Raw genomic sequence first — 27,401 nt, 5'->3', positions numbered from 1 at the left:
GGACAACATTCCTCCTTTTGAACAGGGAGGAAGATAGAACGTTCCCATGCTCCTTCTCTGCTTGCTCCCCCTTCCCAGAACCTGTGGCAGCAACACTAGCATAAGTTTTTCTTCCACCACCAGCATTTGCAGTCTTGTCCTTGGACACATTCAAACCTGCTGGCAGAGAGTCTGAATCAGTTGGGATAGCAGTCTACTGATTAGCAGAGGCAGAAGCCACCCCCCCCCCCCCCCCAACACTAAGCTTCAATCCTGGGATCCATCACAGACTTGGCTGCTGTAGACTCCTGGAGAGTTGTAACATTACTGCCCCCAGCATCTCCTCCACCATTCACAGGAACAGCTGCTGTGCCTGGTCCAGGCAAAGCCTCTGTATTGTCCATGGACCTCTCTGCAGACTGAAGCATGTCAGTTATTAGCAGATGTTATTGCTTGCTGTATATTGTCTATGGGTCTGGGCTGACTGTCTGTAGTACTACAACCCTCAGCAGGCCCTTGTCATTAAAATTCACACCATCCTGCACACACACTGTACCTGCACCTGCTCTCTCTACATGTCTTTCTTCCACAGGGCTAGGAAAGGTGTCCATCTTCTCCTTACCATCCTGGGGAGCTGAATCTGGAGTGGACTCCAGTCTATTGATCAAATCCAGCATGTCAGAACCTTCAATCTCCTGCTCAGATGTTCCACATTGCTGGGGAGGGAAGGGGACAGACACCTCCGCCATTGAGGGCTCAGCAGATGTCTGAGGTGTTGCAGAGCTGGGCTCATCCTCCAGGCCCACTTTCTCACTCTCTGCTGAGTCTTTCGATACCGGTATCTCCTCATTGATGAGGTCACTTTCCATGCAGGAAGCGGCTCCTCTCCTCATGCGATTAAATCGCTCCTCATTCCTATATTTTTCTTTAATTATGCCACTATTATCCTTCAGAGAGCTCACCAACTCCTTCTGCTTCTTAACAGCTTGCTCCAAGTCTTTCAACTCAGGCCTCAGAGCCGGCCTCTTCTTGCTGTATAATTTGGCACAAACTTGTTTTTTCTTCCTAAATTCAGCCATCAAAATCAACAATTTCTCCTATTCTTTCTCAATCCGCCAGTACCTGCATCGCCTCACTGGTTGGGTCACCTTCCATGCAGGAAGCGGCTCCTCTTCTCATGCGATTAAATCGCTCCTCATTCCTATATTTTTCTTTAAATATGCCACTGTTCTCCTTCAGAGAGCTCAGGAGCAAAGGAACTAGCAACCTCACACCTCGCTGTCAAGGAGCGGAATGGCAGTTTTCCACCATCCCTGTGCTGAGTTCCCCAGTCTGTACACCTACTGTACCCATTATGAGGGATCCCACCATCCCTGTGTCAAGTTTCCAGGTCTGTAACGTGATGTGCCTATTATGAGGGGTTCCCACCATCCCTGTACTGAGTTCCCGGGTCTGTAAGCTGATGTGCCCATTATGAGGGGTTCCCACCATCTCTGTGCCAAGTTCCTAGGTCTGTAACCTGATGTGCCTATTATAAGGAGTTCCCACCATCCCTGTGCCAAGTTCCCGGGTCTGTAACCCGATGTGCCTATTATGGGGGTTCCCACCATCCCTGTGCCAAGTTCCCGGGTCTGTAACATGATGTGCCTATTATGGGGGGTTTCCACCATCCATATGCTGAGTTCTTCTTTACAAGTGTGGTCTCAGATCTCGGCATTCCTCTTTAGGGGACCAATCACTGACTGACACCCTTTCCTTCTGAGATTACTTTTGATCTCTTCCAGATTGTTGAGCAGCTCAGTACATTCTCTGCACTCATTTAAGGTTTAGATCAGGAGTGTCCAAACTTTTTTCAAAGAGGGCCAGATTTGATGAAGTGAACGTGCTTGAGGGCCGATCATTTTGCCTGATATTCTTTGAACCAAAATTAAAATCCGGTCTAAGTGTGTCCATCCGAGCAGTAATACACAGCCCAACAAGAATTCTCTTGCCTTTGTCACGCTCATTCCCGACACACACACGAATGCTTTGCTCTTTAGAGGTACCATTAATTCTTAATGGTACCCCACACATTGCAAAACATGGCGTGCTTTTGGTGCAGTGCAATTTAAAAAAAAAAAAAAAAAGCTCGACTTCTTTCCCTGCATTTTTGTGGGTAGGACAACCATTCATTGAAATGAATGGGCTGCCCTCCACACAGCACGCAGCCACACAGATGTGAACCATGTCAGGTTGGAGGGGCAGTAAAAGCACATAGTTAAGCTGTTTTTACTACCCCCAACTTCTCCCCCTTTAGCTGCAGAGGGAGCAGCTGGGGGTGTACACATGCTGTGGTTGCAGCTGGAGGTATACCCAGGGTGAATGGGCCTGCACTGCAACTACTCCGCAACTGTGTGGATTGCACAGTTGCGGTATAGGGATGCTGCATTTACAGGCTTAAAACAGGTGGTGAGGAGGCAACATAATGCCTCTTTACTGCCTTTCAAATGCCTCTGAAAAGCGATCTGTGTATGGATTGCTTTTCAGAGGGGCAGCAGTCCTGGCTGCTATCACATACAAGCCCTACAAAAGCAGTTCTGATGGTACAAGAATGGGGGGGGGGGGTCCGGATTAAAAGTAACATACACACAGACACATACACACACATGTAGGCACACACACATACAGACAAATGCACACACACACATACAGACATACATACACATACAGACACACGCATACACATACATACAGATGCATACAGACATATGCATACACATACATACAGGCACATGCACACACATACAGTCACATGCATACACATACATACAGACACATACATACAAGCACACACATACATACACATACATACACATACATACAGACACACGCATACACATACACACACACACACACACACACACACACACACGAATAAAGCCCTTTTATCACTAATTTAGCTTGTAGCATAGTACTGTACCTTTCCAGCTTCCTCATTCAGCCGGGTACTGCACTGTAGGGGGAAGCAGGGAGCACAGCACACTCCTCTACACTTTACTTTTACTTTAGAAGCTGACGGAGCTTCTGATACTCTCACAGTGTCGGCCGGGGATCGGGCTCATCTGACAGCCCTGATCCCGCGGCACACTGGTTGAAGAGGCTGGTTAGATAGCTAGGCAGGCCGTTCAAAACCGGCCTGTGGGCCGGACTTTGGACATGATACACAAATAACGTCTTTTGGCGCTGGAATGAGCAGACTATATCCGATCAAATTCAGATCATATTGGAGTGTCAATATAAATATTGAGTCTCTAGTGCAGCTGCCAGCCACTTAGGAAGAAATGGGTAAAACAATAAATAAATAAAAACAGTGCTCTAAAAACCTATATAACAAATGTCCAAATCAATATGTTCTGACAAATAGATTTATTAAATACTTGAAAAAGAGTATTGAATCTAAAATCATATATAGTTATCCATAAGACCAATCTTCTCAACATGCTACACCAGTCATTGTGTAAAAGAAAACACTTTAACATCAATTGCATACGATACCGTCTCCCGGGTGTCTCTTGTTTGTAGCCTCTGTGTCTAAGATGGTGTCTCAATCACGATATGAGTGATGACTTATGACTAAGCACCTAGAAGGGACCACCTATATTACCCATACCACCTGATTGCTGGAAGTATTATCTGCTGTCTACCTTACAGCAGTGAGGTAAGGTAGTCATTGCACCTAGTGTGCACCTAGTGTGGACACCGATTGTTTGGAGATTCACAAGATCACCGGTGGAGTTTTACTTTGTGGTCACGGAGTCATTATATGTTTATGACACAGAGTGGATTCACATAGTGCACGTTTAAATACGGACTATTGTTTTTGTTATAGAAAGAGACATTGCCACTGCTATTGGATACTAATCATATGATTGCACTTTATTGGAAATTGACTATTTAATGTTTTGCTAATATTTGTTTATACATAATTCTATTTTTTTTTTTCATTTTTATATTTTTTATTATTTTTCTTCACTTGATGCACTTTATGGATTGAATCATAATTTTTGATCCTTATCACAAATATTTTAGTTTGGCTATATTTATGGACACTGGATGCACTTTACTGTTTATTGTCACTTCATGCACTTTAGTCTAAAACGATCCAACCATCATATTGTATGTGATTGGATACTATTTAGATGGCACTTATTCACTGTTTGGAACTACTAGTTTAATCAGCCACATGCAGCTATTTCATAATTATTCGTGTATTATATATTAAGATATATATCTATATTTAAAAATTCATTTTTTGTGTGGAGCGCAACACCATTCAACACACATACAGCATATCTATTTAGGGGAGGGTTTGAGCCCCTGTTGGTGTTTTGCTGCAACCATAACTTCTTTCTTTATTTGTTTAAACATTGTGGCGCGAGGATAATTTATAGCTATTAGCCGGAAAAGAGGCTGTTTTTTTCAGGCAGCCTTAAACGGAGGTTCCCTTTTGAGACGGATGCAGGATGCGGTTCACTCAGGGACCCCATGGATAAGAGGGGAGATGTACTGCTTAAGAGCTTAAGAGGGCTTGGGATGCCTCTTCAATTGGGCTTAAACCAGCCCTAGCAGCCACCTATGTGGCCAGGAATTTAGAGTGTTGGCTTCACAATTGCAGTCGCATATTTCAGCAGGCACTTCCAGGCAACAACTGTTGAAGTCCTTCCCATTACTGTTCAAGGCAGTGGGGTTTTTGCCCGACGCCTCCGCAGAGTCAGTCAAATTAGCCACTAGGTCTGCTGCGTTAGTAAATGCAGACAGAAGGGCCGTATGGCTTAAGACCTGGACGGGGGACGCAGCTTCGAAATTAAGGCTGTGCGGATTACCTTTTTCAGGGGACCACTTGTTCGGGCCTGGCCTGCAAGAGGCATTAGAGTGCACGCAGGATAAGAAGAAAGCTTTCGTAGAGAAGAAAAGGAAGGCTGAAGGAAAGCGTTTTTTTTCCAAGCTCTAGGCAGCAGAACCTGCAGGAAAGGGAGGTTCGCCCCAAAAAACATTGGTCGGGTCACAAGGGGAGGGGCAGAGGAGGAATCTTATTCAATCCTCCTTAACCCTCCTCTAAAACCTAGTGACTCCTGTGTCCCGGGGGGGGAAGGCTGGGGAAGTTCCCCCCACAATGGGTTGCTTCAACCGAAAGTCTGTTCATACGAGATGTAATAAGGAACGGCTACAGGTTGGAGTTTGGTTCAGTTCCCCTACCGAATTTTCAGGAAACCAGGTTACCAAGGGACCAAGAGAAGGCGAAGGCTCTGGGTCTTCTTTTGGGAGACTTGGTAGACCAAGAGGTACTGGTACAGGTACCCCTGGAGGAACAAAGCTTGGGGGTTTACTCCCACGTCTTTGTGGTAAAGAAGCCTTCAGGGAAATTTAGGTTGATCCTGAATCTTCGCCCACAGGTTCATGAAATACAAACGGTTCCGGATGGAGTCAATCTTTTCGGTAACCAAGTTTATGTTTCGGGGTTGTTACATAGCCACGGTGGACCTCAGGGATGCATATTTTCACATCCCGATTCATCCGGAATCCCAGAGGTTTCTCAGGTTAGCAGTCCAGACAAGCACAGGAGTGGTACACCTCCAGTTCTGAGCTCTTCCTTTCAGGCTCTCGGCCTCACCAAGGATCTTTATGAAGGTACTGGCAGAGGCGCTGGCTCCGTTAAGGCTCAGGGCTATAACAGTGATTCCATATCTGGACGATCTACTGTTTATAGCCTAGTCGGCCCAACAGCTGGAGAAAGACGTGCAGGAGGCATTGGTTTTCCTGCGTTCACTGGGGTGGTTGATCAACCAGGAAAAATCCCAGTTGACCCCCTCACAGTAGGTCCTCTATCTAAGATACAGGATCTCTTCAGTGGAGATGAGGGTGTTTCTTCCGGCGTAGAAGATCAGGAAGTTAGAGCAGGCGGTAGCCCAGCTTCAATCAGGTCGGGAAGCCCAGATCAGGGAGGTTATGAGAGTCCTGGCGCTGATGACATCATGTTTTCCAGCGGTGGCCTGGGCAAGGCATCATCAGCGCCCATTGCAGAGCCTTATGCTCCATTATTGGGACGGCAAGGAGCAGAGCCTGGATCAGGTTATACCCCTATCCTCCATCGTCAGGAGGTCTCTGTGGTGGTGGCGGGCCCAGGTCAACCTGGACAAGGGTCTTCCCTGGTCCCGACAGGCCGTGGTGGTGGTCACGACCGATGCCAGTGCGTTTGGTTGGGGTGCCCACCTAGAGGGCGTCTTAGCTCAGGGGACCTGGTCGAAAGTGGAGGCAGGTCGTTCCTCAAACCAGAAGGAGCTTCTGGTGATTTTGAAAGCGATAGAAGCCTTCCAGTTCCAGATATAGGGCCAGGATCTGCAGGTTTGGTCAGCAGTAGCTTATCTGAACAAGCAGGGGGGAACCAGAAGCCTCGCGCTGCAGGATATTGCAGACAGAATTTTCTGTTGGGCCGAGAGGAAATTGTCCTCGATATCAGCGATTCATCTAAAGGGTGCTCAGAATTCGCTGGCCGATTTTCTCAGTTTGCAGAAGGTAGGCCAGGACGAGTGGTCCCTCAACAGGGAGGTGTTCGAGGAGATTGTGGCATGCTGGGAACGGCCAGAAATAGACCTATTTGCAGCAGAAGGCAACAGGAAGGTGACACAGTTTTTTTTCCATTCACCCGCAGGATCAGGCCAGGGGGATAGATGCCTTTGCCAATCCATGGCAATTCAGTCTGTGTTATGCCTTCCCTCCTGTAAGGATGGTTGCGGAGGTTCTGCAGAAGTTCCTGACGGAAGCTACGGACCTCATCTTAGTGGCTCCTTTTTGGCCAAGGAGACCCTGGTTTGCCAGTCTGAAGAGGTTGGCCGTTCACCCTCCGCTGTTGCTTCCGGTCAGTCACATGGGTTGATGTCACATGGCGACAGTCCCAGCATCCTTCGGGACTGTGACATCATAAGGGGGCGGGGTCACCATGTGACATGAACCCATGTGACATCCACCGAAGACCCCGCCCCTTATCCCTATATAAGTCGCCGTGTGCCCGTTCCCTGTCATTGTGAGCGGAGGACTCGGCGAAGCAACATCTGAAGAAGAAGAAGAGAAGAACAGAAGAACGGAAGGCGGCGGCGGCGGCGACAGAAGACCGAAGAGGGGGACAAGACCCCCGAAGTCGGAAGAAGAGGGCGGCGGCGAGGAAGAAAGCCGGACTCCTCCGCTAGAAAAAGAGCTACAAGAAGATAGCGGAGGAGTCCGGCAAGAAGACCCCCGAAGACGGAAGACCCCCGGAGCTGTGCAATAAAGTATTTTATCTTGTGTGTTGTGTTTTTTTTTACTTTTATTTTACAGGTGAATGGGTAGGGGTACATTGTACCCCATACTCATTCACATAGGGTGGGGGGCCGGTATCCGGGGGCCCCCTTATTAAAGGGGGCTCCCGGATTCCGATAAGCTCCCCGCCAGCAGACCCCGACAACCAACGGCCAGGGTTGTCGGGAAGAGGCCCTTGTCCTCATCAACATGGGGACAATGTGCTTTGGGGTGGAGGGGCCGCGCGGCCCCCCTTCCCCAAGGCACCCCCCATGTTGAGGGCATGCGGCCTGGTACGGCTCAGGAGGGGGGGGCTCGCTCGCCCCCCCTCTCCTGGCCGGCCGGGTAGCGTGCTCGGACAAGGGTCTGTTGTGGACTTGGGGGGGACCCCCACGCCGATTTTTTTCGGCATTGGGTTTCCCCTTTAAGTCCATACCAGGCGGCGGGGCCGGCGACATCTCCTTCGCCCGGCCCCGCCTACCTGGAGACGCGCTCGAAATGAGCGGACTTTCCTCCGCGTGTGTGGGCGAGTCCGTTCATTTCAAAAGTAGGGCGGATAGTACGGCGGACTTAGTACGCCGTATTAGTCCGCTGAAAAAGTGCCGTGTGTGGGCAAGTAGCCCGTTCGGAAAGTCCGACTGACAGTCTGGCGGGAAGTCCGCCAGACTAAGTACGTCGGACAGACGGCTACGTGTGTCTGCGGCTTTATAAATAAATGTCAACAAACATCCCCTTCTTCAGCGGGTGGTCCACTACAAGATAAAAGTGGTCCCTGCAGCAGATTCGCCACAAAATCACTTTTATCGGTGGCGGGAGAGGGCCCCCCTTCCCACCGCGATCTGGTGCCTTTCGCCGCTTACCGGAGCTGTCGCCAGCAGCAGAGGCGATCGCGTCCTCTCAATGGCTCAGTATGGAGACGAGTGATGGGAAGATGGCCCCCACCCGTCTCCATACAATTGTTGGGCAGAAGGGATGTCAAAACGTCGCTTCCGCCCATAGCTCTTAAAGGGACAATTTTTTTGTGTGATTTTTTAAAATTACAATTTTTTCTTTTCTTTTTTTTTTTTTTAATGCATTTTAAATATGAGATCTGAGGACTTTTTGACCTCAGATCTCATATTTAAGAGGACCTGCCATGTTTTTTTTTCTATTACAAGGGATGTTTACATTCCTTGTAATAGGAATAAAAGTGACATTTTTTTTTTAAACAGTGTAAAAATAAAAGATAAAATAAATAGTAATAATACATTTTTTTTTAAACGCGCACAGTCCCACCGAGCTCACGTGCAGAAGCGAACGCATACTTTTGTAGCGTCCGCATATGAAAATTTTGTTCAAACCACACATGTGAGGGATCACCGCAATCGGTAGAGTGAGAGCAATAATTCTAGCCCTAGACCTCCTCCGTAACGCCAAACATGCAACCTGTAGAATTTTTTAAACATCGTCTATGGAGATTTTTAAGGGTTAGCGTTTGTCGCCATTCCACGAGCGGGCACAATTTTGAAGCATGACATGTTGGGTATCAATTTACTCGGCATAACATTATCTTTCACAATATAAAAAAATTGGGTTAATTTTACTGCTTTCTTATTTTTTTTTATTCAAAAAAGTGAATTTAGAGAGTAGCAAAACTTTAAAGCGATATTAAACCCAAAACCAAAAGGTAATATTTAACAGCTTACAAATCATTAAATTTGGTGGCTGCATTAAGTTTTCTTTTTAAGCCTTTTTTCCTTCTGTTTTTACTTGGTGATCTGGCCAGTAACACCTGTATTAGATTGCCCCTACTCGGGGGGGGGGGGGGGGGGGGGGTAGGAGTAGGAGTATAGGGGCTAGAGGTCGACCGATATGGGTTTTTCTCTGGCCGATGCCGATGCCGATATTTAGAAATCATGGCGGCCGATAGCCGATATATGATGCCGATTTTTTTGGGCCGATATGTTAGGCCGATTTTATTTTATTTATTTATTTTTAATCCCCCTTGATCTAACACACCTTTCCCACTGGGGCGTTTTAAGGCGCTTTTGGGCTAAAAATAGCGCCTGTAAAGTGCCTGTAAAATGGCTCCCCTGCAGTCTGTGTGAAAGACAGAGTGCTTTCACACTGAGGCGATGCGCTGGCAGGATCTTAAAAAAAGTCCTGCAAGCAGTACGTTTGGAGTGGTGTATACCGCTCCTCCACCACTCCTGCCCATTGATATGAATGGGCACCACTGCCGAAGCGCATGCAATGCGATTTGGCAGCGGTGCTTCATGGGCGCATTTAACCTCTTCCTTGGCCGCTAGCTGGGTTATATGTGCCCCACTAGCAGCCAAATAGCACCGCTAAAATGATGGTAAAGAGCCGCTAAAACTTGCGTTTTACCATCAACGTCTGTCCGCTCCAGTGTGAAAGCAGCCTTCATACGTGATACAGAAAATTTCTTACACTTAAACATTTATTAAACAAAACAAACCTCCAATCAGTTTACTTGTATGTATGATTTAGATAAAAAAAAAAAAAAATATATATATATATATATATATATATATATATATATATATATATATATATTAAATAAAAACAGGTAGTCAAAACTTTTGGACAAAAAAAAAAAAATGGGCTAACTTTACTGTTTTTATTTTATTTTTATTTTTTAAATGGTGTATTTTTTTCCCAAAAAAATGCATTTGAAAGACCTCTGTGCAAATGCCGTGTGACATAAAATATTGCAACAACCGCTATTTTATTCCCTAGGATCTCTGCTAAAAAAATATATATCCTTTTTGGGGGGGTCTAAGTGATTTTCTGGCAGAAAATACAGGATTTTTTACTTGTAAGCAAGTGTCAGAAAAGATTTAGTCTTTAAATGGTTAAACTGAGAACTTCTACACACAGATGACTTAATTCATTCAAGTGTAAACATTGTATCATTCTGTTCTTTTCTTGGCAGCCTGCCCAGAGTGGAGGAAAGGGTTGCTATGACGACTCAGTCAACTTAGGGCCGGTTCACACTGCGAGCCGCGGCGAGGCGTCTCCGACTTCCTCGCCGCGACTTGCAGGGGGGGTCAGCGGCGACTTGCAGAGGACTTCTGCATAGAAGTCAATGCAAGTCGCCCCCGAAGTCGCCCCGAAGTAGTACAGGAACCTTTTTTCTGAGTCGGAGCGACTCGAGTCGCTCCTCTCAGAACGGTTCCATAGTACTGAATGGGGGCGACTTGCGGGAGCGAGGCGAGGCGAGCCGTGTCGCCTCGCCTCGCCTCGCAGTGTGAACCGGCCCTTAGACCATTCTATACAGAAGTCATTTCAAAGTCCCGCTGTAGTTCTAAATCGGCTTTTTATCAGCACAAATCGGCCGATGCCGATTATTTAAAAAACGGCAAATATCGGCCGATATATCGGCCGGCCGATATATCGGTCGACCTCTAATAGGGGCACATTTTGACAGCAGCTTGTCAGTCTGGGGGGTGTTAGACATACCAGCAGATTTAAATACACCAACAAATTGAAGCTAAACTCCAGCTATTTTACAAACTTGTTTTTCCTTTTGGGATAAAGGTTTTACATAAATAAATAAAAGCTGACCATTGTAAGCATCCCTGTTAGTGTTACATGGCTTGTCTAATCTCTGTAACTGATACAACAGCGAGAGAGCTTGTCCTTTTTGAAAGAAAATAGACCTACTGGCAGGATCACCGGCTGAAAATGGAAGAAAGAAAGCCTAAAAAAAACAAATGCCTTCCTTAGTTCAGCATTGTCTCTGTCCACTGGATTCAGTAGGGCATCTCCCACATTTTGGATCTATACAGGGGCAACGCCCTCAAAACTTTCCTCACATTATGTGTGGAATATGCACTTCCACAAACTGAACAATTCAATAATGGACGCATGGCATCTCTACTACTGTACATACAACTCCTGATATCAAAAGATAGCTCGATTTCTCAGACCCAGTACTAGTTCAACAGGGGGATATCTCTCTGTTCTATGTTACTATCAATAACAAGGCGATATTCTCCAAATCTCCCTAATTTCAAGCTTGGGAAAGAGATCTCGAGCTATCTTTTACACCAGACCAATGGCAGAAAGCACTATCCACGACTTATGCAGCAACTAAATGTGTTGGGCTATGTCAATGAACACACAAGCTCATACAGATTGGCAACTTATACCACAACTTCTGGCCTTGTAGTAAACTCTCTAAGCTGTAAGCAGTCTGAAATGATCTAAAAAAATCCCAGGCTTTAAGTTGAACCTCTCACCAAGCCTGGCGATTTTGAACATGGAGGACATCCCTCCGAATTTTAGAACAGTTATAACTCATGTTCTCCTTTCCACTAGGCTTTGTATTGCCAGATTATGGAAATCACAATCTGTACCTTCAATAACTGAGATATCCAATGAATCCAAATACATTATAGCAATGAAGTTTGATTTGTACACACACAAGGCAGATGAGACTGTCAGTGATCTTTGGTTTCCCTTGACGACCTGGTATTCAAAGAACAACCTGGTCCTGTAATGTCGCTCAAGTATCCTTTTCGATAAGTATGCTCCAGTATCTTATCTTCCCAGCTGCGTTTAAACAATGAATAGTCTATCATTTCTTTCTCATGCTCATTGTATATCACTGTTATTGTTCTACTTATAACTTCTTTGTATTTTGTTACTATGTTAATTGAAATTAAGCCAGGGTCTGGCTGCGTTGCTTCCTACCCTAAGACACAGTTTAATCCCAGTGGGGTGTGTGGGGATGGGGGGGCGGCGCTCCTGCCATTAGACTATTATTGACACTGCATCCAATGGTTGAGTTCTATTATGATTCTTGTTTTCTCATTGTAACCACATTAGTAACCATTCGTTATATGTTTTATTTTATCACAGAAAGTACCAAACTTTTTATTTTATATATATAGATCTTTGTACTCTTCATTATGAAAAAAACTCAATAATTGGTAAGCTGCAATATAATAAATGTTTGCTTTTTGGTTTATTACCACTTTATTGCAGCCCTGTAAACATTAGTACACCATCAAATGTATCTTTAAGGGCAAACGGTGTAGGCTCCTGAATCAACCTGGCACCTTTTGCAGTCTCTATACAGCAGGGCTAGAGGGTATGAGTAAGAAGTAGTACAAGTGGCCAATCTGTTCATGTTCTGAGAAGAAGCTTGCTGATAGGAAGAGAAAGCAGAGTGACTGAGAGATGAGCTCATCACAGTGCTGTGTCTCCATTCACAGTCTAATTAAAGAGTTTATATTCATTATATATGTAGCACCCTCTAGTGTGTGTGCTATATGTAGCATAGGTTTTGTTGTGTAGGTAAATTTATTTGGCTCAAGGCTAATCTTGAGCTGTGAATCTGGGTCAAGGTTCAGTGGCTCAGGGCTGGGTGACTTATCCTGACAACTCCTCTGGTGCCTCCCCCTGTTTCTGGTACATTGGAGAATGTTCTATAGCTAGTGGGCAAGAGAAAATTGGCAATGCCTGCAACATTTATGAGGCCTCGGCCAATCTCCAGGAGTGGGCAGGCAGGGGGCAGAGCTTACTTCATAAACAAGCAGGAGTCATGCCAGCAGGTGCAGGCGGGTGGAAGATGGAGATATAGTGCTGAGGAGGCTGTCTGTGGCCGTCAGGGGTTCCCCCTAGTCTGGGGGGTGACCTTGAGCTGGGGCTCTGGTGCTGGAAGGATCCTGCCACAACATAAAGAGGAAGCCCTTCCTGGAGGCATGGGAGCAAGAGCGAGGACAGTGTGACTAGAGACCTACTGGGAACTTACCAGGGGGGAGACTGCTACATGTAGCCAGTCCCCCTGAAGTCTTCAGCCTTCCCCGGGAGATCTCCTGCAGAGTCAGCTGGATAGGCTGGTGAGAATCAGTTGGGTGGGCTGGTGAAGAGTTAATCTGGAGGACTGGAGAGGAAACTTAGCCTGGATGGCTAGAGAAAGGGGCAGCTGCAGCCAGGTGGTGCTGGGATCAGTAGCTACAAGAGGAGAAGTACAAGCTGATTACTATATTCTGATACACAACAAGGGGCTTCAAGTTCCTGCCTGCAAAGGAACATTTCTTAAATCTGAATGAGAATTTGTTAGATCCATTAACAGTGATTCAGATGGAGACTGAAATCAAGTGAAGTGCAGGAGGAGTGTAAAGGAGACTGTATTTATAGCAAATATATAGGAAGATGTCCCTGAAGCTGTTTTGTTGAAGCCAAGTGGGCATCACCTAACCTCCCATCCCTATCCAATTTGAAATCCCCTAATAAAACACAAATATCAAAGTCATGGACTGTTCCCTGTCTCTGGAGTGCATGTGAAGATGTGGTGTGCTGGATGTGCAGGAGTGGGGGATCCAGTTTATCATGCTCCTTAGGGGGTGCACTACCTATAAAGTATATAACACTATTAGAATAGTTTTACCAATTCTCTGCTGAAAAAGGAGAATGTTGTGGGATAGAGTTTGAGTTGAGCAAGGAGAAAAGTTGTTACATTTTGGTGAAAGGTGTCAGAATTTTTTTTTTTTATAATTCTTCAGAAAAGATGGTACTCCTACTTCCTTTTTTGGCTATATATATATATATATATATATATATATATATATATATATATATATATATACTGTATATGCAAGATTTCTTGTTATCTCTTAGTTCCCTATTTTATTCCCTATAAAAGGAGTAATCACAGTTGTATTAGCAATTAGTTGTATCTACCAATTAGTTAAGATGGCACTGTTGTGTTTTCTAACTTTTGTCATAGTGTTTTCGCTAGACACTGTCTCAGGGACCTTGTATCAGGTAATTTATTCCATTGATCTTTTCTGTCTGTGTTTTCTGTTCCCTTATTATTCTGATTCCTTAAAATGTTGTTTGCATATGTGTGTAAATATAGATATTGTATAGCATTTCATTTGGATGTCCTATTGGTTTGACCTCTTGCTTTCTAGGCACAGTTTGAGAACTTTATCCAGGAATTCAGTAAGAACTATCAGAGCAAAAAAGGTGAGCACTTCATCAATATGTTCATGTATTTTATTTTTGAAAATTAACATCACTTTTGTTACTGGAAACATATTATCTAGAACTTTGACTTATTTCAGATTGCTTATGTTACATTAAATCCCATTTCCAGTCAATATTAAAGTGATATTAAAATAGAAGTTTAGGATTTAAAGAAAATAAACATTTATACTTACCTAGGTGGATGCTGCATCTGTCTCCTGCCAGCTCTGCAGTGAGAGAACTGAGCAATGAAACACCACTGATTGCTCACTTCTCCCCCTCCGCTCTGAGCAGAGAGTGACTATCAGTCAGTGGTCACTGGAGCACTGAGCTGTGGAAGAGGCAGGGGGGCTAGCTCAGGTTCTCAGTGAATTGCTGAGAGGCTGAGCCAAGTCCAGGTCCAAGCTTCTGGGCAGATACTGACCATATGGTTAGGATCTTTTCAGAAAAACCTGCACTCCTGTGCTCCACAAGAGAGGTAGAGTCAAAAAAGCTTCAGATTTTTTAAGCAATCAGATTTTTTTAAGCACTTTCAGCAGCTGATTAAATCACTTACTGAGTATGCCGGTTATCTTTGAGGCTGGATTACACTTGGGAACGCAACGGCTCACAGCAGGGGTTTGGCGGGTCTCCATTCATCGTTTCAGGTCTGATTTCAGCCTGAAATGGACCAAATTGTCCAAAAGATGCACAGGGCTCCTGTGCAATTCGCACAGGAGCCGCTGTGCAGATGTGTGAACCGGCTCCATAGAGAGCCAGTCACAATCTCCTGCTGTACGAATTGGACATGGGGAAACCGCATCCAATTCATAATAGTGTGAACCCAGCCTTAATCTTTAGGTCTGTCTGTCTTCCAGCTTATGCTGATGCCATAATGGCTGCCCCAGGTTTCCTTTTCAGTGTGGTTTCTTTCTTTTACAACACCATATGAAGCCACCGTGGCATGCACTCTCACCCTAGCCTGCTCCTTTCTCTTCCCTCACCTTTCTCCAAGCTAACTTGAGACTGCACTGTCCACTGTTAAAGGGCTTGTAAACCCTCAGGGTTTTTCACCATAATGAATTCTATGCATTAAGGTGAAAAACCTTTTGTGCTGCAGCAGCCCCCCCAGACCCCCCCTTTTAGTAACGCATTATTTTTTACTTTTTGTTATAATAAATATCCCCCAAAAATATATAAAAAAACATTTTTTTCCCTCAGTTTAGGCCGATACGTATTCTTCTACATATTTTTGGTAAAAAAAAAAAAATCGCAATAAGCGATTATTGATTGGTTTGCGCAAAAGTTATAGCGTTTACAAAATAGGGATAGTTTTATAGCATTTTTATTAATAATTTTTTATTATTTTTTTTTTACTAGTAATGGCGGCGATCAGCAATTTTTATTGTGACTGCGAAATTGTGGGGGACCCATCGGACATTTTTGACACATTTGTGGGACCATTGTCATTTATACAGTAATCACTGCTATATAAATGCAGTGATTCCTGTGTAAATGACACTGGCAGTGAAAGGGTTAACCAGTGGGTGGCAGTGTAGGGGTTAAGTGTTCCTAGGAGTGTGTTACTAACTGTGGGGGGGTTGGGCTTTCATTTAGTGAACACTGATCTCTGCTCCAATCACATGGAGCAGAGATCAGCGTCACTAGTTGCTAGGCAGAATGGAGAAATGCTGTTTACACGGCATTTCCTCCATTCAGCCGTCCCGTGAGACTATCGCGGGTATGCCTGCGGCGATCGAGTCCGCGGGTCCCGCGACCGGACTCACGGGGGTCCCGACCAGTGCGGGAGCGCGCCGCCGGCGGCGCGCTCCCGATGGCAGGGCGGCATTGAAGATTGGACGTAAATGTACGCCAATATGCCTGCCCGTGCCATTCTGTCGACGTACATTGTCGTGCGCTGGTCGGGAAGTGGTTAAAAAAAACAAAAAAAAAACAAAGGGGTGATTTACTAAGAAGAAGGCACTGCACCAGTTCATACATTAATTTGTATGTCGGAAAAGTCATTACTCGAACGTGCGAACCGGCGCACACTGAAGGGCAAATAGCGATAAGAAATACCCGCATATGTAAACTGCGGTTTTCTCATTGATAATAGCACACGTCCAATACAATTGGTTAATTTAATCTCATTGGCTGTGTCTTGTTAGGCAATTAGTAGGTGTTCTCAGTTAATTAACCCTTTTGATGCTAATCTCATTCCTATCACTTCTAATATATCTTTGAAATGTGTTTTTTTTCTTTTTTTACCCAAATCTTTCAATACATTACAAATTACAGAGAAGTGTTTCTAAAATTAATATTTTCATATCTTGATCTTTAAAGGGGACCATATACTGCAATCAGTTAGTTCTTAAATCAATTCGATTTAGTGCAAGAGACTGTTTGATTTGATATAATTTGAATTAATTGTTCAAGTGCATCCTCCTATTACCAATTTTGCCTAAATATTGAGTTGTACAGAGATTGGCCAATCAGATTGCATAGTGCATGACCATCTTAAGTGCCAAATTTGGAACGTAGATGTGCCATGACCCACTTGTATTTTCTAAACGATATTTCTTGGGAATTTTACAAGACACATAAAAAAACACCTTTTTTCAAGACATGCTAGAGTGATCAGAAATCTTCAAACTACGGCTCTCCAGCTGTTGCGGAACTGCACATTCCATGAGGCATTGTAAAACTCTGACATTCACAGACACAACTAGTTAAGATGTAGTTTCTGAACAACTGGAGGGCCATAGTTTGAAGACCACTGTGCTAGACCATTATTATGCTTCAGATTTGGGAGTGTGGCATCTACCCAACTTCTCTCTGCTGGTGGACACAAGAACCTACATCATACAAACACCACCCCATGTAAAAATAAATACAAAAGTATCTTAATTTACAAATAAGGATTATCTCTTCCTCAGAGAACAGTGAGCAGGGCATGGTGGTGGGAAGAAATTAGCAGCAGTACAAGCAACTTCCTGGAGGGGAGTGATGTCATTCCTGTGTGCTGGCAATCGCTTCTGAGAACCAGTTATGCGCCACGGGTACATACCTCCGCGCACACAGCAGTTGCACATCTCACATATACAGCGGCCGCGCATCTAGATGCATTTGGCACATCTAGCTGCAGGAACCTAATTTTTATGTAAATTAATAGTAAAGCAGATGCAGATTTCCGGGACTGGATAACAAATGTTTATAGTGAAAGGCAACTGGTGTTTTATATTGAACAAGGTCTAAATGGGCCATTGACATGCATCACAGTTGAATTTAAGAATATGTCTTTGCAAAGTTAAACTAAATGAAATCCTTTCTTATTTTTGCTTGGGGATTGAGTGCAGAGGGATTAGAAGTCTTGTCAGTTTTTAGGGATGTCTGCACCCCCGATAGGGTGAAGACACCTCCCAAATTTTGCCAGGTTCTCCTTAAAATTTATTCACTTCCTGTCACATAGCCAAACAGGAAGTGAGGGTAAAACCCTACCAATGACTTCAGGTATATTGCACTCTGCTGTGCACACCCCACTTTGCTGTGTACACCCCAAATTATTAGGTATCTTGGACTTTGGAGTTTATTTACTAATGGCAAATCCACTTTGCACTTGGAAGTGCGGTTGCTGGAGATCTGAGGGGGACATGCAAGGAAAATAAAAAAAAACAGCATCTTTGCTTCTACATGATTGAGTGATAAATGGCTATGTGACAGGAAAGGTTTTTTTGATCATGGATCTATCAACTTAGTTTTGGCACCACATCCCTGAAATTGGTAAATGAACAGGAGGGATATAAGGGATTATTTAGGTACAGAATAAATTGCAAAAATATCAAATATAATATCTAAAAAAAAATTTTTTTTTTATTTTGAAAACCAAAATAAAAAATTGTTAAAAGGTATAGCAATTAGCAAGTACAATGTAACACAATGTTATCAAGTCAGCACTGTAAGATGGACTTCCCAACATGTTCCACCCATATGTCGGGCTTCGTCAGGGGATGCTGTCCAGGTTTGAGGTACAAGCCTATCTCCTATATATCTCCTATAGTAGATCCAAAAACTGCCACAATTTCAGATGGTTGTCTGCATCAAGGGGAAAATAAGTGACAGGCGACCGCAGGGGGCATAAAAAAATAAATAAAAAACTTTTAAATATTATATTTTATATTTTTGCAATTTATTCTGCACCTAAAAAGTCCCTTATATCTCTCCTGTTCATTTATCTATGTGACAGGATGTCAAGGCAATTTTCAGAAAAGGGACACAAAGCCCAACCTAAAAAAAGACAAGCAGGGGTTCTAACACACACTTGGTTTCCCTCAAATGCCTACAATTAGAATAGGATTTTCTTGAGCTAGATTTTAGTGATTCTCAACACTGTCCTCAAGTACCCCTAAAAGTTCACGTTTGCAGGTTTTTCTTCATCTTGCACAGGTGCTTTAAATCACAGTGAATGGCTTGGTATTTTGGACAGCTATTTTAGCTAAGATAAATTCCCAAAACATGTCCTGTCGGGGGTACTTGAGGACTGAGGCTGAGAACCACTGCACTAAAATGGAAAATGTAATACTTACATCTCCGTAATTTTCCTTTCCTGGTGCCTATCCATGACAGCATAGGCATACTATGCTACCATGAAGGCACCAGGGAAGTAGCTTTTAGACAAATCACACCTTTTTTTGTTTTGCCATACCAATGAGCCTAGTTAACCTGCAGCTGGGAAATCTGTTGCATGAAAATTGTTTAGGGAGGGAGAGAGTGTAGAATGCATTACTTGGATTGAACATGCATCGGCAAAACAAATTATTAACAAAAAAACTAAATTTGCTACAAATTTTATTGGTCAACAAAACAGGACTTGGAAAAGGGTAAGGAAAGCAAAAAACACATGTCTGTTAATTTGAGACACCAACACAATATGGTTTTGAGGTCTGACCATTTTGCAGAGGAGTTAACAGGAAATGAACAGCTTGAGAAAGATTTTGCAAAATAATGCAGCACAGACAATTAAACCAAAGTCAAACTAATAATCTACAAACAACACAGATTGACAACATCAAAAATATTTTAGTGAAAAATATCCCCCCCCCCCAAGAAAAAGTCAAAAATACTTGCCCTTAAACACATCTGTTTTGCAAAGACCTAACAAAATACAAAGAGAAAATACCTGTGTTACAAACTCCATAAGGATACCCAAATGTACTCTCTTGACACACACACACACACACACACACACACTTGGCTGGCTTATATTCTAGTTATTGGCCTTAAAATAGGTATGGGGGCCCAGGTCTCACCCTGAGGGACATAAATCAATGTTACCAATTTGGACAACCCCCAAAAACGAAACAAGGATAAGTGCCTTTAAAAATGCATAATTGCTTAAAAGCTAGTAACTTGGGGGGCTTACTCTGCCTGTAAAGTGGTGCATCTATAGCATGTATCCAAAATGCTGCTTCAAAGATGTATTGCTTTAGAGAAGACTTCCAAATCTACACTGCAGCTGCAAGATTTTAACCCAAGACAAAAAAAAACCTGCCGTAATACATACTAGGCCATTTGGGTCTGTTAAGGCTTAAAATGAGAACCCTGTGTGAAAAATACCACTCCAAACTAAAAAAATATTGTGCCCCTCCCACACACTAACAAACCCCTAACCAAACACAGCAAGCCAGCCCATGAAAGGTGGGTGGATGCTTGGGGGAAGGAGAGGCTCGGGCACCACAAAAGTCAACCACCTTGTTCCCATATTGGGACAATGGCCTCTTCCAAACAAACCTAGGATGCAGACAGTGGGCTTTACAGAATGTGGAAAACCCTTTTAAACTAGTGGGTACAAGGTGCTTTGTGGTTGGTATTGGGCTGAGTCCAACATGCCTCAAAGGCAGCCAGCTATGTTGAGTGCATGTGGCCTTGTATGGTTCAGGAGGGGGTTGGGCAATCGCTCTTCTCGCCCCTTTCCTAGCTGGCCCTGTTGTATGCTCTGAAAAAGGATGTGGTTTGGATTGGTGAAGGCAGCTCACAGCCTTTTGCAAATAAAGTGGAGTGTGGAGTTCCCCTTTAAAAGTAAAAGTTAGCCCATGGAAATCCAAGGGGGTAGAGGGGGGAGACAAGAGCATTGGAGACTGGAGTGTGGGGTTCCCCTTTAAAAGCAAAAGTTAGCCCAGCGAAATCCAAGGGATTTGGGGGGGGGGGGGAGACAAGAGCATTTTGAGAATGGAATGTGTATTTCCCCTTTAAAAGCAAACGTTAGCCCATAGAAATCCAAGGGATTAGAAGGGGAAGACAAGAGCATTGGAGAATGGAGTGTGGAGTTCCTCTTTAAAAGCAAAAGTTAGCCCTTGGAAATCATATGTATTAGAGGGGAAGGTTAGGAAGGGGGAAGGTGCCCTTTTAGGAGCTAGAGGAGCGAGAGTCTTTTTACATAATTTTAACAAGATGTATGTCACATGTTGGCAACATAACATGCTAACATGACCTGTGCGCAAATCTCCTTTAAAAAATACATAACGGTGAACCAGCGTAAACAAAAAATTGTGACGTTTAGATGTGCGCCCGTTCAACCCATGCAATTGCATGTACGTTGTTAACATTTACTAAAATTTTGGCTGTGGAGTGAACAAACGATGTGATTGAGCACAACAGCCACTTGCGCAAGCGCACTGCTTACATTGATCTCATGCAGTTCTAAACGTACTTGCGGGCATAGCTGAATGATGGCTACAGCGTGGCTCAATAACTCTGGGAGGGTGTACTATGACTTCCTCCCAGAATCGCACTCCCGCGTGCTACCAGGGGCACGCACATGCGAGTTTCCGTGACCGCCATTTACCACGTGATTGCTCCGCCAAATGACAAAGTGATCACTTGTAAACAATCTGGTGTCATGTCTGTTTCCTCTCTCCCCTCTCTGTATCGATTGGTACAGTGTTAACGGATAGGGGAGAGATCAGGTGCAACATCGCTATGGGCTGGATCTGTAGTGCCCACAGCACTGCTTGGTGCCCATTGCAGCCTCATCCATCCATGCTCAGCCATCTATCCATACTCAGCCATTCATCCATGCTCAGCCATGCAATCCATACTTAGCCATGCCATCCATACTTAGCCATCCATATTCAGCAATACCCAGTCATGCTTAGCCATCCTCAGCAACACCCAGCCATACCCAGCAATATTCAGCCATACTCAGCCATACCTATAAATACCCAGCCATACGTAGCAAAACCCAGCCATACTCGGCCATACCCGGCAATATTCAGCCATACCCGGCAATATTCAGCCATACCCGGCAATACTCGGCCATACCCGGCAATACTCGGCCATACCCGGCAATACTCGGCAATACTCGGCCATACTCGGCAATACTCGGCCATACTCGGCAATACTCGGCCATACTCGGCAATACTCGGCCATACTCGGCAATACTCGGCAATACTCGGCCATACTCAACCATACTCAACCATACTCAACCATACCCAGAAATACCCAGAAATATCCAGCCATACTCAGCCATACCTAGCAATACTCAGTCATACCCAGCCATACTTAGCCATACTCAACAATACCCAGCCATACTCAGCCATGCCTCATCCATGTAACATCCATGTAACTATAGTGCCCATCAGTTTCTCAAAAAAGTGTAATGGGTAATCAAATTAGATTTGACATTTATGCCCCTAGAACACCTGATCCTGCTCCTTGCATGGTGAGCCTCTGTATGTGGCCAGGCTGTGGAAAAGTCTCCCACATGTGGTATTGTCGTTCTCAGTAGGAGTATATTTTGGGGTGTAATTTTTGTTATGTACATGCTATGTGTTAGAAATATTGTATAACTGGACAACTTTGTGTGAAAAAAAATGCCTTTTCTTTTCACATTTTCCAAAACTTGTAGAAAAAAATGACATGTTCAAAAGACCCAATATGCCTCAAAGATTATACGTTGGGGTGTTTTCTTTCCAAAACGGGGTAATTTTTGGGGCGTTTCCATTGTCCTGGTGCTCCAGAGCCTTCAAAAGTGTAAGAGGTAGTCAAGAAATGATATGTGTAATTTATACTCCTAGAACGCCTGGAAGTGCTCCCTGTATGTTGGGCCTCTGTATGAGGCCAGGCTGTGTAAAAGTCTCACACATGTAGTATTGTCATACTCAGGAGAAGTAATAGAATGTGTTTTTGGGTGTAATTTGTGGTATGCATATGCTGTGTGTGACACACAACCTGCTAATATGACAATTTTGTGAAAAAAAGAAAAAAGAAATCTTGATTTTGCAAAGAATTGTGGGAAAAAATGACAACTTCAAAAAACTCACCATGCCTCTTACTAAATACATTAGAATGTATTTTTACTTTCCTGGCTTGTTAGGGTCTCAAGAAAAGAGATAGCCGTCAGTACTTCAGGTGTGATCAAGTTTCAGAGATTGGCACCATAGCTTGTGGACTCTAGGGTAAGGAAAGCAAAAAACACATGTCTGTTAATTTGAGACACCAACATAATATGGTTTTGAGGTCTGACCATTTTGCAGAGGAGTTAACAGGAAATGAACAGCTTGAGGAAGATTTTGCAAAATAATGCAGCACAGACAATTAAACCAAAGTCAAACTAATAATCTACAAACAACACAGATTGACAACATCAAAAATATTTTAGTGAAAAATATCCCCCCCCCCCCAAGAAAAAGTCAAAAATACTTGCTCTAAAACACATCTGTTTTGCAAAGACCTAACAAAATACAAAGAGAAAATACCTGTGTTACAAACTCCATAAGGATACCCAAATGTACTCTCTTGACACACACACACACACACACACACACACTTGGCTGGCTTATATTCTAGTTATTGGCCTTAAAATAGGTATGGGGGCCCAGGTCCCACCCTGAGGGACATAAATCAATGTTACCAATTTGGACAACCCCCAAAAACGAAACAAGGATAAGTGCCTTTAAAAATGCATAATTGCTTAAAAGCTAGTAACTTGGGGGGCTTACTCTGCCTGTAAAGTGGTGCATCTATAGCATGTATCCAAAATGCTGCTTCAAAGATGTATTGCTTTAGAGAAGACTTCCAAATCTACATTGCAGCTGCAAGATTTTAACCCACGACAAAAAAAAACCTGCCGTAATACATACTAGGCCATTTGGGTCTGTTAAGGCTTAAAATGAGAACCCTGTGTGAAAAATACCACTCCAAACTAAAAAAAATATTGTGCCCCTCCCACACACTAACAAACCCCTAACCAAACACAGCAAGCCAGCCCATGAAAGGTGGGTGGATGCTTGGGGGAAGGAGAGGCTCGGGCACCACAAAAGTCAACCACCTTGTTCCCATATTGGGACAATGGCCTCTTCCAAACAAACCTAGGATGCAGACAGTGGGCTTTACAGAATGTGGAAAACCCACAGGTATAGAGCAAAAAACTCACCATGCCTCTTACTAAATACATTAGAATGTATTTTTACTTTCCTGGCTTGTTAGGGTCTCAAGAAAAGAGATAGCCATCAGTACTTCAGGTGTGATCAAGTTTCAGAGATTGGCACCATAGCTTGTGGACTCTATAACTTTTACACAGATCAAAATATATACACCAATTTGGGTTATTTTTACCAAAGATATGTAGCAATATACATTTTGGCAAAAATTCATGAATACAAATAACTAATTTGCTAAATTTTATAACAGAAACAAAGAAAAGTTCATTTTTTTTTTACAGAATTTTTGGTCTTTTTTCTTTTATAGTGCAAAAATGAAAAACCCATTGGTGATTAGATACCACCAAAAGAAAGCTCTATTTGTGTGAGAAAAAGGACAAAAATTTCATATGGGTACAATGTTGCATGACTGAGTAATTGTCATTCAAAATGTGAGAGCACCGAAAGCTGAAAATTGGTCTGGTTAGGAAGGGAGTTTAAGTGCCAATGGCAAGTGGTTAAAGTACTAACCCAAAAAACACTCTCTGAGCATGCCCAGAGAAATCCAGAAAAAAGTGCTGTTCACACACAAAAAGCGCAAAAAAAAGCATGCCCTGACTGGTTATCCAGCCCTTCACTCTGTGCCCTCCACTGGCCAGTCTTCTCATAGTAAAGTCATTAGGATGCTTCAGTTGTCCAGAGGAAACCCTGCAGCTAGACATCTAAAGTGTCTGTGTCAACCAGGCAGCAATGCAGAGACCTAAAGGAGAACCTTCCAACTATTTACTCCAGTGCAGCACATGGACATTGATTTAGGTAAGTAATATGGGCCATTTAGATTTGATGTTTTTGTGCATTTCTGTTTTTGTGCATTTCTGATTAGTTAGAAGGGATATTGTTTGGGTGGATGTGTTGCTTGGGTAAAACAGTGGGGTACCTAACTGATGTGGGGCTTTAGAAAGTAAATATGCAGTGTTACCACAACTGTGTCTGGAACCTTAAAGTGTCTGTAAAGGTTTTTAATCTTAATGTATTCTATACATTAAGATGAAAAGCCTTCTGCTTGCAGCAGTCAACCTCAGCCCCCCAATACTCACCTGAGTCCCATATCCAGCGATGTTGCACAAGAGACTTGGCTGCCTGTGACTCTCCCTCCTCATTGCTGAGACAGCAGCGTGGCACCATTGGCTCCCGCTGCTGTCAACCAAAGTCAGTGAGCCAATGAGGAAAGAAAGGGGGCCCCCATAGCAAGGTGAAGGAGGGGCCAGGAGCACCGAGGAGGGACCCCAGAAGAGGAGGATCGGGCCTGCTCTGTGCAAAGCCACTGCATAGAGCAGGTAAGTATAACATGTTTGTTATTATGAGACATTTCAGTATCATTTTAAACCCCAGATCGCCAGATATTCTACAGAAGAGGGGGTGAAATGTGAATCTTAGAATCAAATGGCTCCCCCTGCTATCAAACTGCGCGGTGAGGAAGGACAGAGTTGGGAGAGACACAGCTCTCTTTCACATTTAATCTTTAGCTCTCACAGCACCCCCCCCCCCCCTCCACAGCTCTCATCTCTCACAGTTCCCTCTCCACAGCTCTTACCTCTCAGAGCCCCTTCTCCACAGCTCTCACCTTTTACAGCCCCCTCCACAGCTCTCACAGCCCCCCTTATCTACAGCTCTCACCTCTCACAGCTCTCCTCCACGGCTCTCACCTCTCACAGCCCTCCTCCACAGCTCTCACCTCTCACAGCCCCCCTTCACAGCTCTTACCTCTCACAGCCCCCCTCCACAGCTCTCACAGCCCCCCTCCACAGCTCTCACCTCTCGCAGCCCCCCTACCTTCACTGCTCTCATAGCCCCCTCTCCACAGCTGTAACAGCTCCAGCTCCTCTAAATCTCTCACCTCTCACAGCCCTCCCTCTACAGCTCTCATAACCCCTCTCCACAGCTCTCACCTCTCACAGCCCCCCTCCACAGCTCTCACCTCTCACAGCCCCCCTCCACAGCTCTCACAACCTCCCTCTTCTACAGCTCTCACCTCACACAGTCCTCCCTCTACAGCTCTCAGTTCTCACAGTCCCCCCTATACAGCCTCTACAGCCCCCTCCTCTACAGCTCTCACCTCTCACAGCCCCCTCTCCATAGTTTTCGCAGCCCCCTCCACAGCTCCCATCTCTCACAGCCCCCTCCACAGCTCTTACAACCCCCCTCTTCTACAGCACTCACCTCACACAGTCCTCCCTCTACAGCTCTCAGTTCTCACAGTCCCCCCTATACAGCCTCTACAGCCCCCTCCTCTACAGCTCTCACCTCTCACAGCCCCCTCTCCATAGTTTTCGCAGCCCCCTCCACAGCTCCCATCTCTCACAGCCCCCTCCACAGCTCTTACAACCCCCCTCTTCTACAGCACTCACCTCACACAGCCCTCCCTCTACAGCTCTCAGTTCTCACAGTCCTTTATCCACAGCTCTTACCTCTCACAGCCTCCTCTCCACAGCTCTCACCTTTTACAGCCCCCTCCACAGCTCACAGCCCCCCTCCACAGCTCTCACAGCCCCCTTCTCTACAGCTCTCACCTCCCACAGCCCACCCTCTACATCTCTCAGCTCTCACCGCTCCCCTCCACAGCTCTCACCTCTCACAGTCCCCCCTATACAGCCCCCAGAGCCCCCCTCCTCTACAGCTCTCACCTCTCACAGCCCCCTCTCCACAGCTCCCACAGCCCCCTCCACAGCTTCCACTGATCACAGCCCCCCTACAGCTCTCACAGCACCCCCTCCTCTACAGCTCTCACCTCTCACAGCCCTCCTTCTACAGCTCTCACTGCCCTCTCCACAGCTCTCCCCTCTCACAGCCCCCATCCACAGCTCACACAGCACCCCCCCTCTACAGCTCTCACCTCTCACAGCCCTCCCTCTACAGCTCTCACAGCCCCCTCTACAGCTCTCACGTCTCACAACCCCTCTACAGCTCTCACCTCTCACAGCCCCCCTCCACAGCTCTCACAACCCCCCTCTTTTACAGCTCTCACTTCACACAGACCTCCCTCTAAAGCTCTCAGTTCTCACAGCCCCCCCTCCACAACTCTTACCTCTCACAGGCCCCTCTCCACAGCTTTCACCTCTCACCTTTTACAGCCCCCTCCACAGCTCTCACAGCCCCCCTTCTCTAAAGCTCTCACCTCTCACAGCCCTCCCTCTACAGCCCACAGCTCCCCTCCACAGCTCTCACCTCTCACACTCCCCCCTATACATCCCCCACAGCCCCCCCTCCTCTACAGCTCTCACCTCTCACACCCTCCTCTCCACAGCTCTCATAGCCCCCCTCCACAGCTTCCATCTCTCACAGCCCCCTCCACAGCTCTCACAACCCCCCTCTTCTACAGCACTCACCTCACACAGCCCTCCCTCTACAGCTCTCAGTTCTCACAGTCCTTTCTCCACAGCTCTTACCTCTCACAGCCCCCTCTCCACAGCTCTCACCTTTTACAGCCCCCTCCACAGCTCACAGCCCCCCTCCACAGCTCTCACAGCCCCCTTCTCTACAGCTCTCACCTCCCACAGCCCACCCTCTACATCTCTCAGCTCTCACCGCTCCCCTCTACAACTCTCACCTCTCACAGCCCCTCTCCACAGCTCCCACAGCCACCTCCACAGCTTCCACCGATCACAGCCCACCTACAGCTCTCACGGCACCCCCTCCTCTACAGCTCTCACCTCTCACAGCCCTCCTTCTACAGCT

At 45.1% G+C, this 27,401-nt stretch overlaps 1 pseudogene across 1 annotated transcript in view; it reads left to right on the top strand.

Annotated features, from left to right (window-relative positions):
- The first annotated feature begins 13,986 nt into the window (after window positions 1-13,986).
- LOC143933056 (cathepsin W-like) overlaps window positions 13,987-27,401 on the top strand; it is an 81,157-nt pseudogene continuing 67,742 nt past the window's right edge. The window contains exons 1-2 of the transcript XR_013262988.1: window positions 13,987-14,067; window positions 14,217-14,271. The product of XR_013262988.1 is annotated as a cathepsin W-like (transcript). The remainder of the gene's footprint in view (window positions 14,068-14,216; window positions 14,272-27,401) is intronic.

The sequence above is a fragment of the Lithobates pipiens genome, unplaced genomic scaffold (assembly GCF_037356315.1).
Source record: "Lithobates pipiens isolate NorthernLeopardFrog02 unplaced genomic scaffold, aLitPip1_a1.2 Scaffold_10, whole genome shotgun sequence".
Lineage (NCBI taxonomy): Eukaryota > Metazoa > Chordata > Amphibia > Anura > Ranidae > Lithobates > Lithobates pipiens.
Note: the sequence above shows the minus strand (reverse complement) of the source record. Positions and strands in the feature narration are given on the sequence as shown.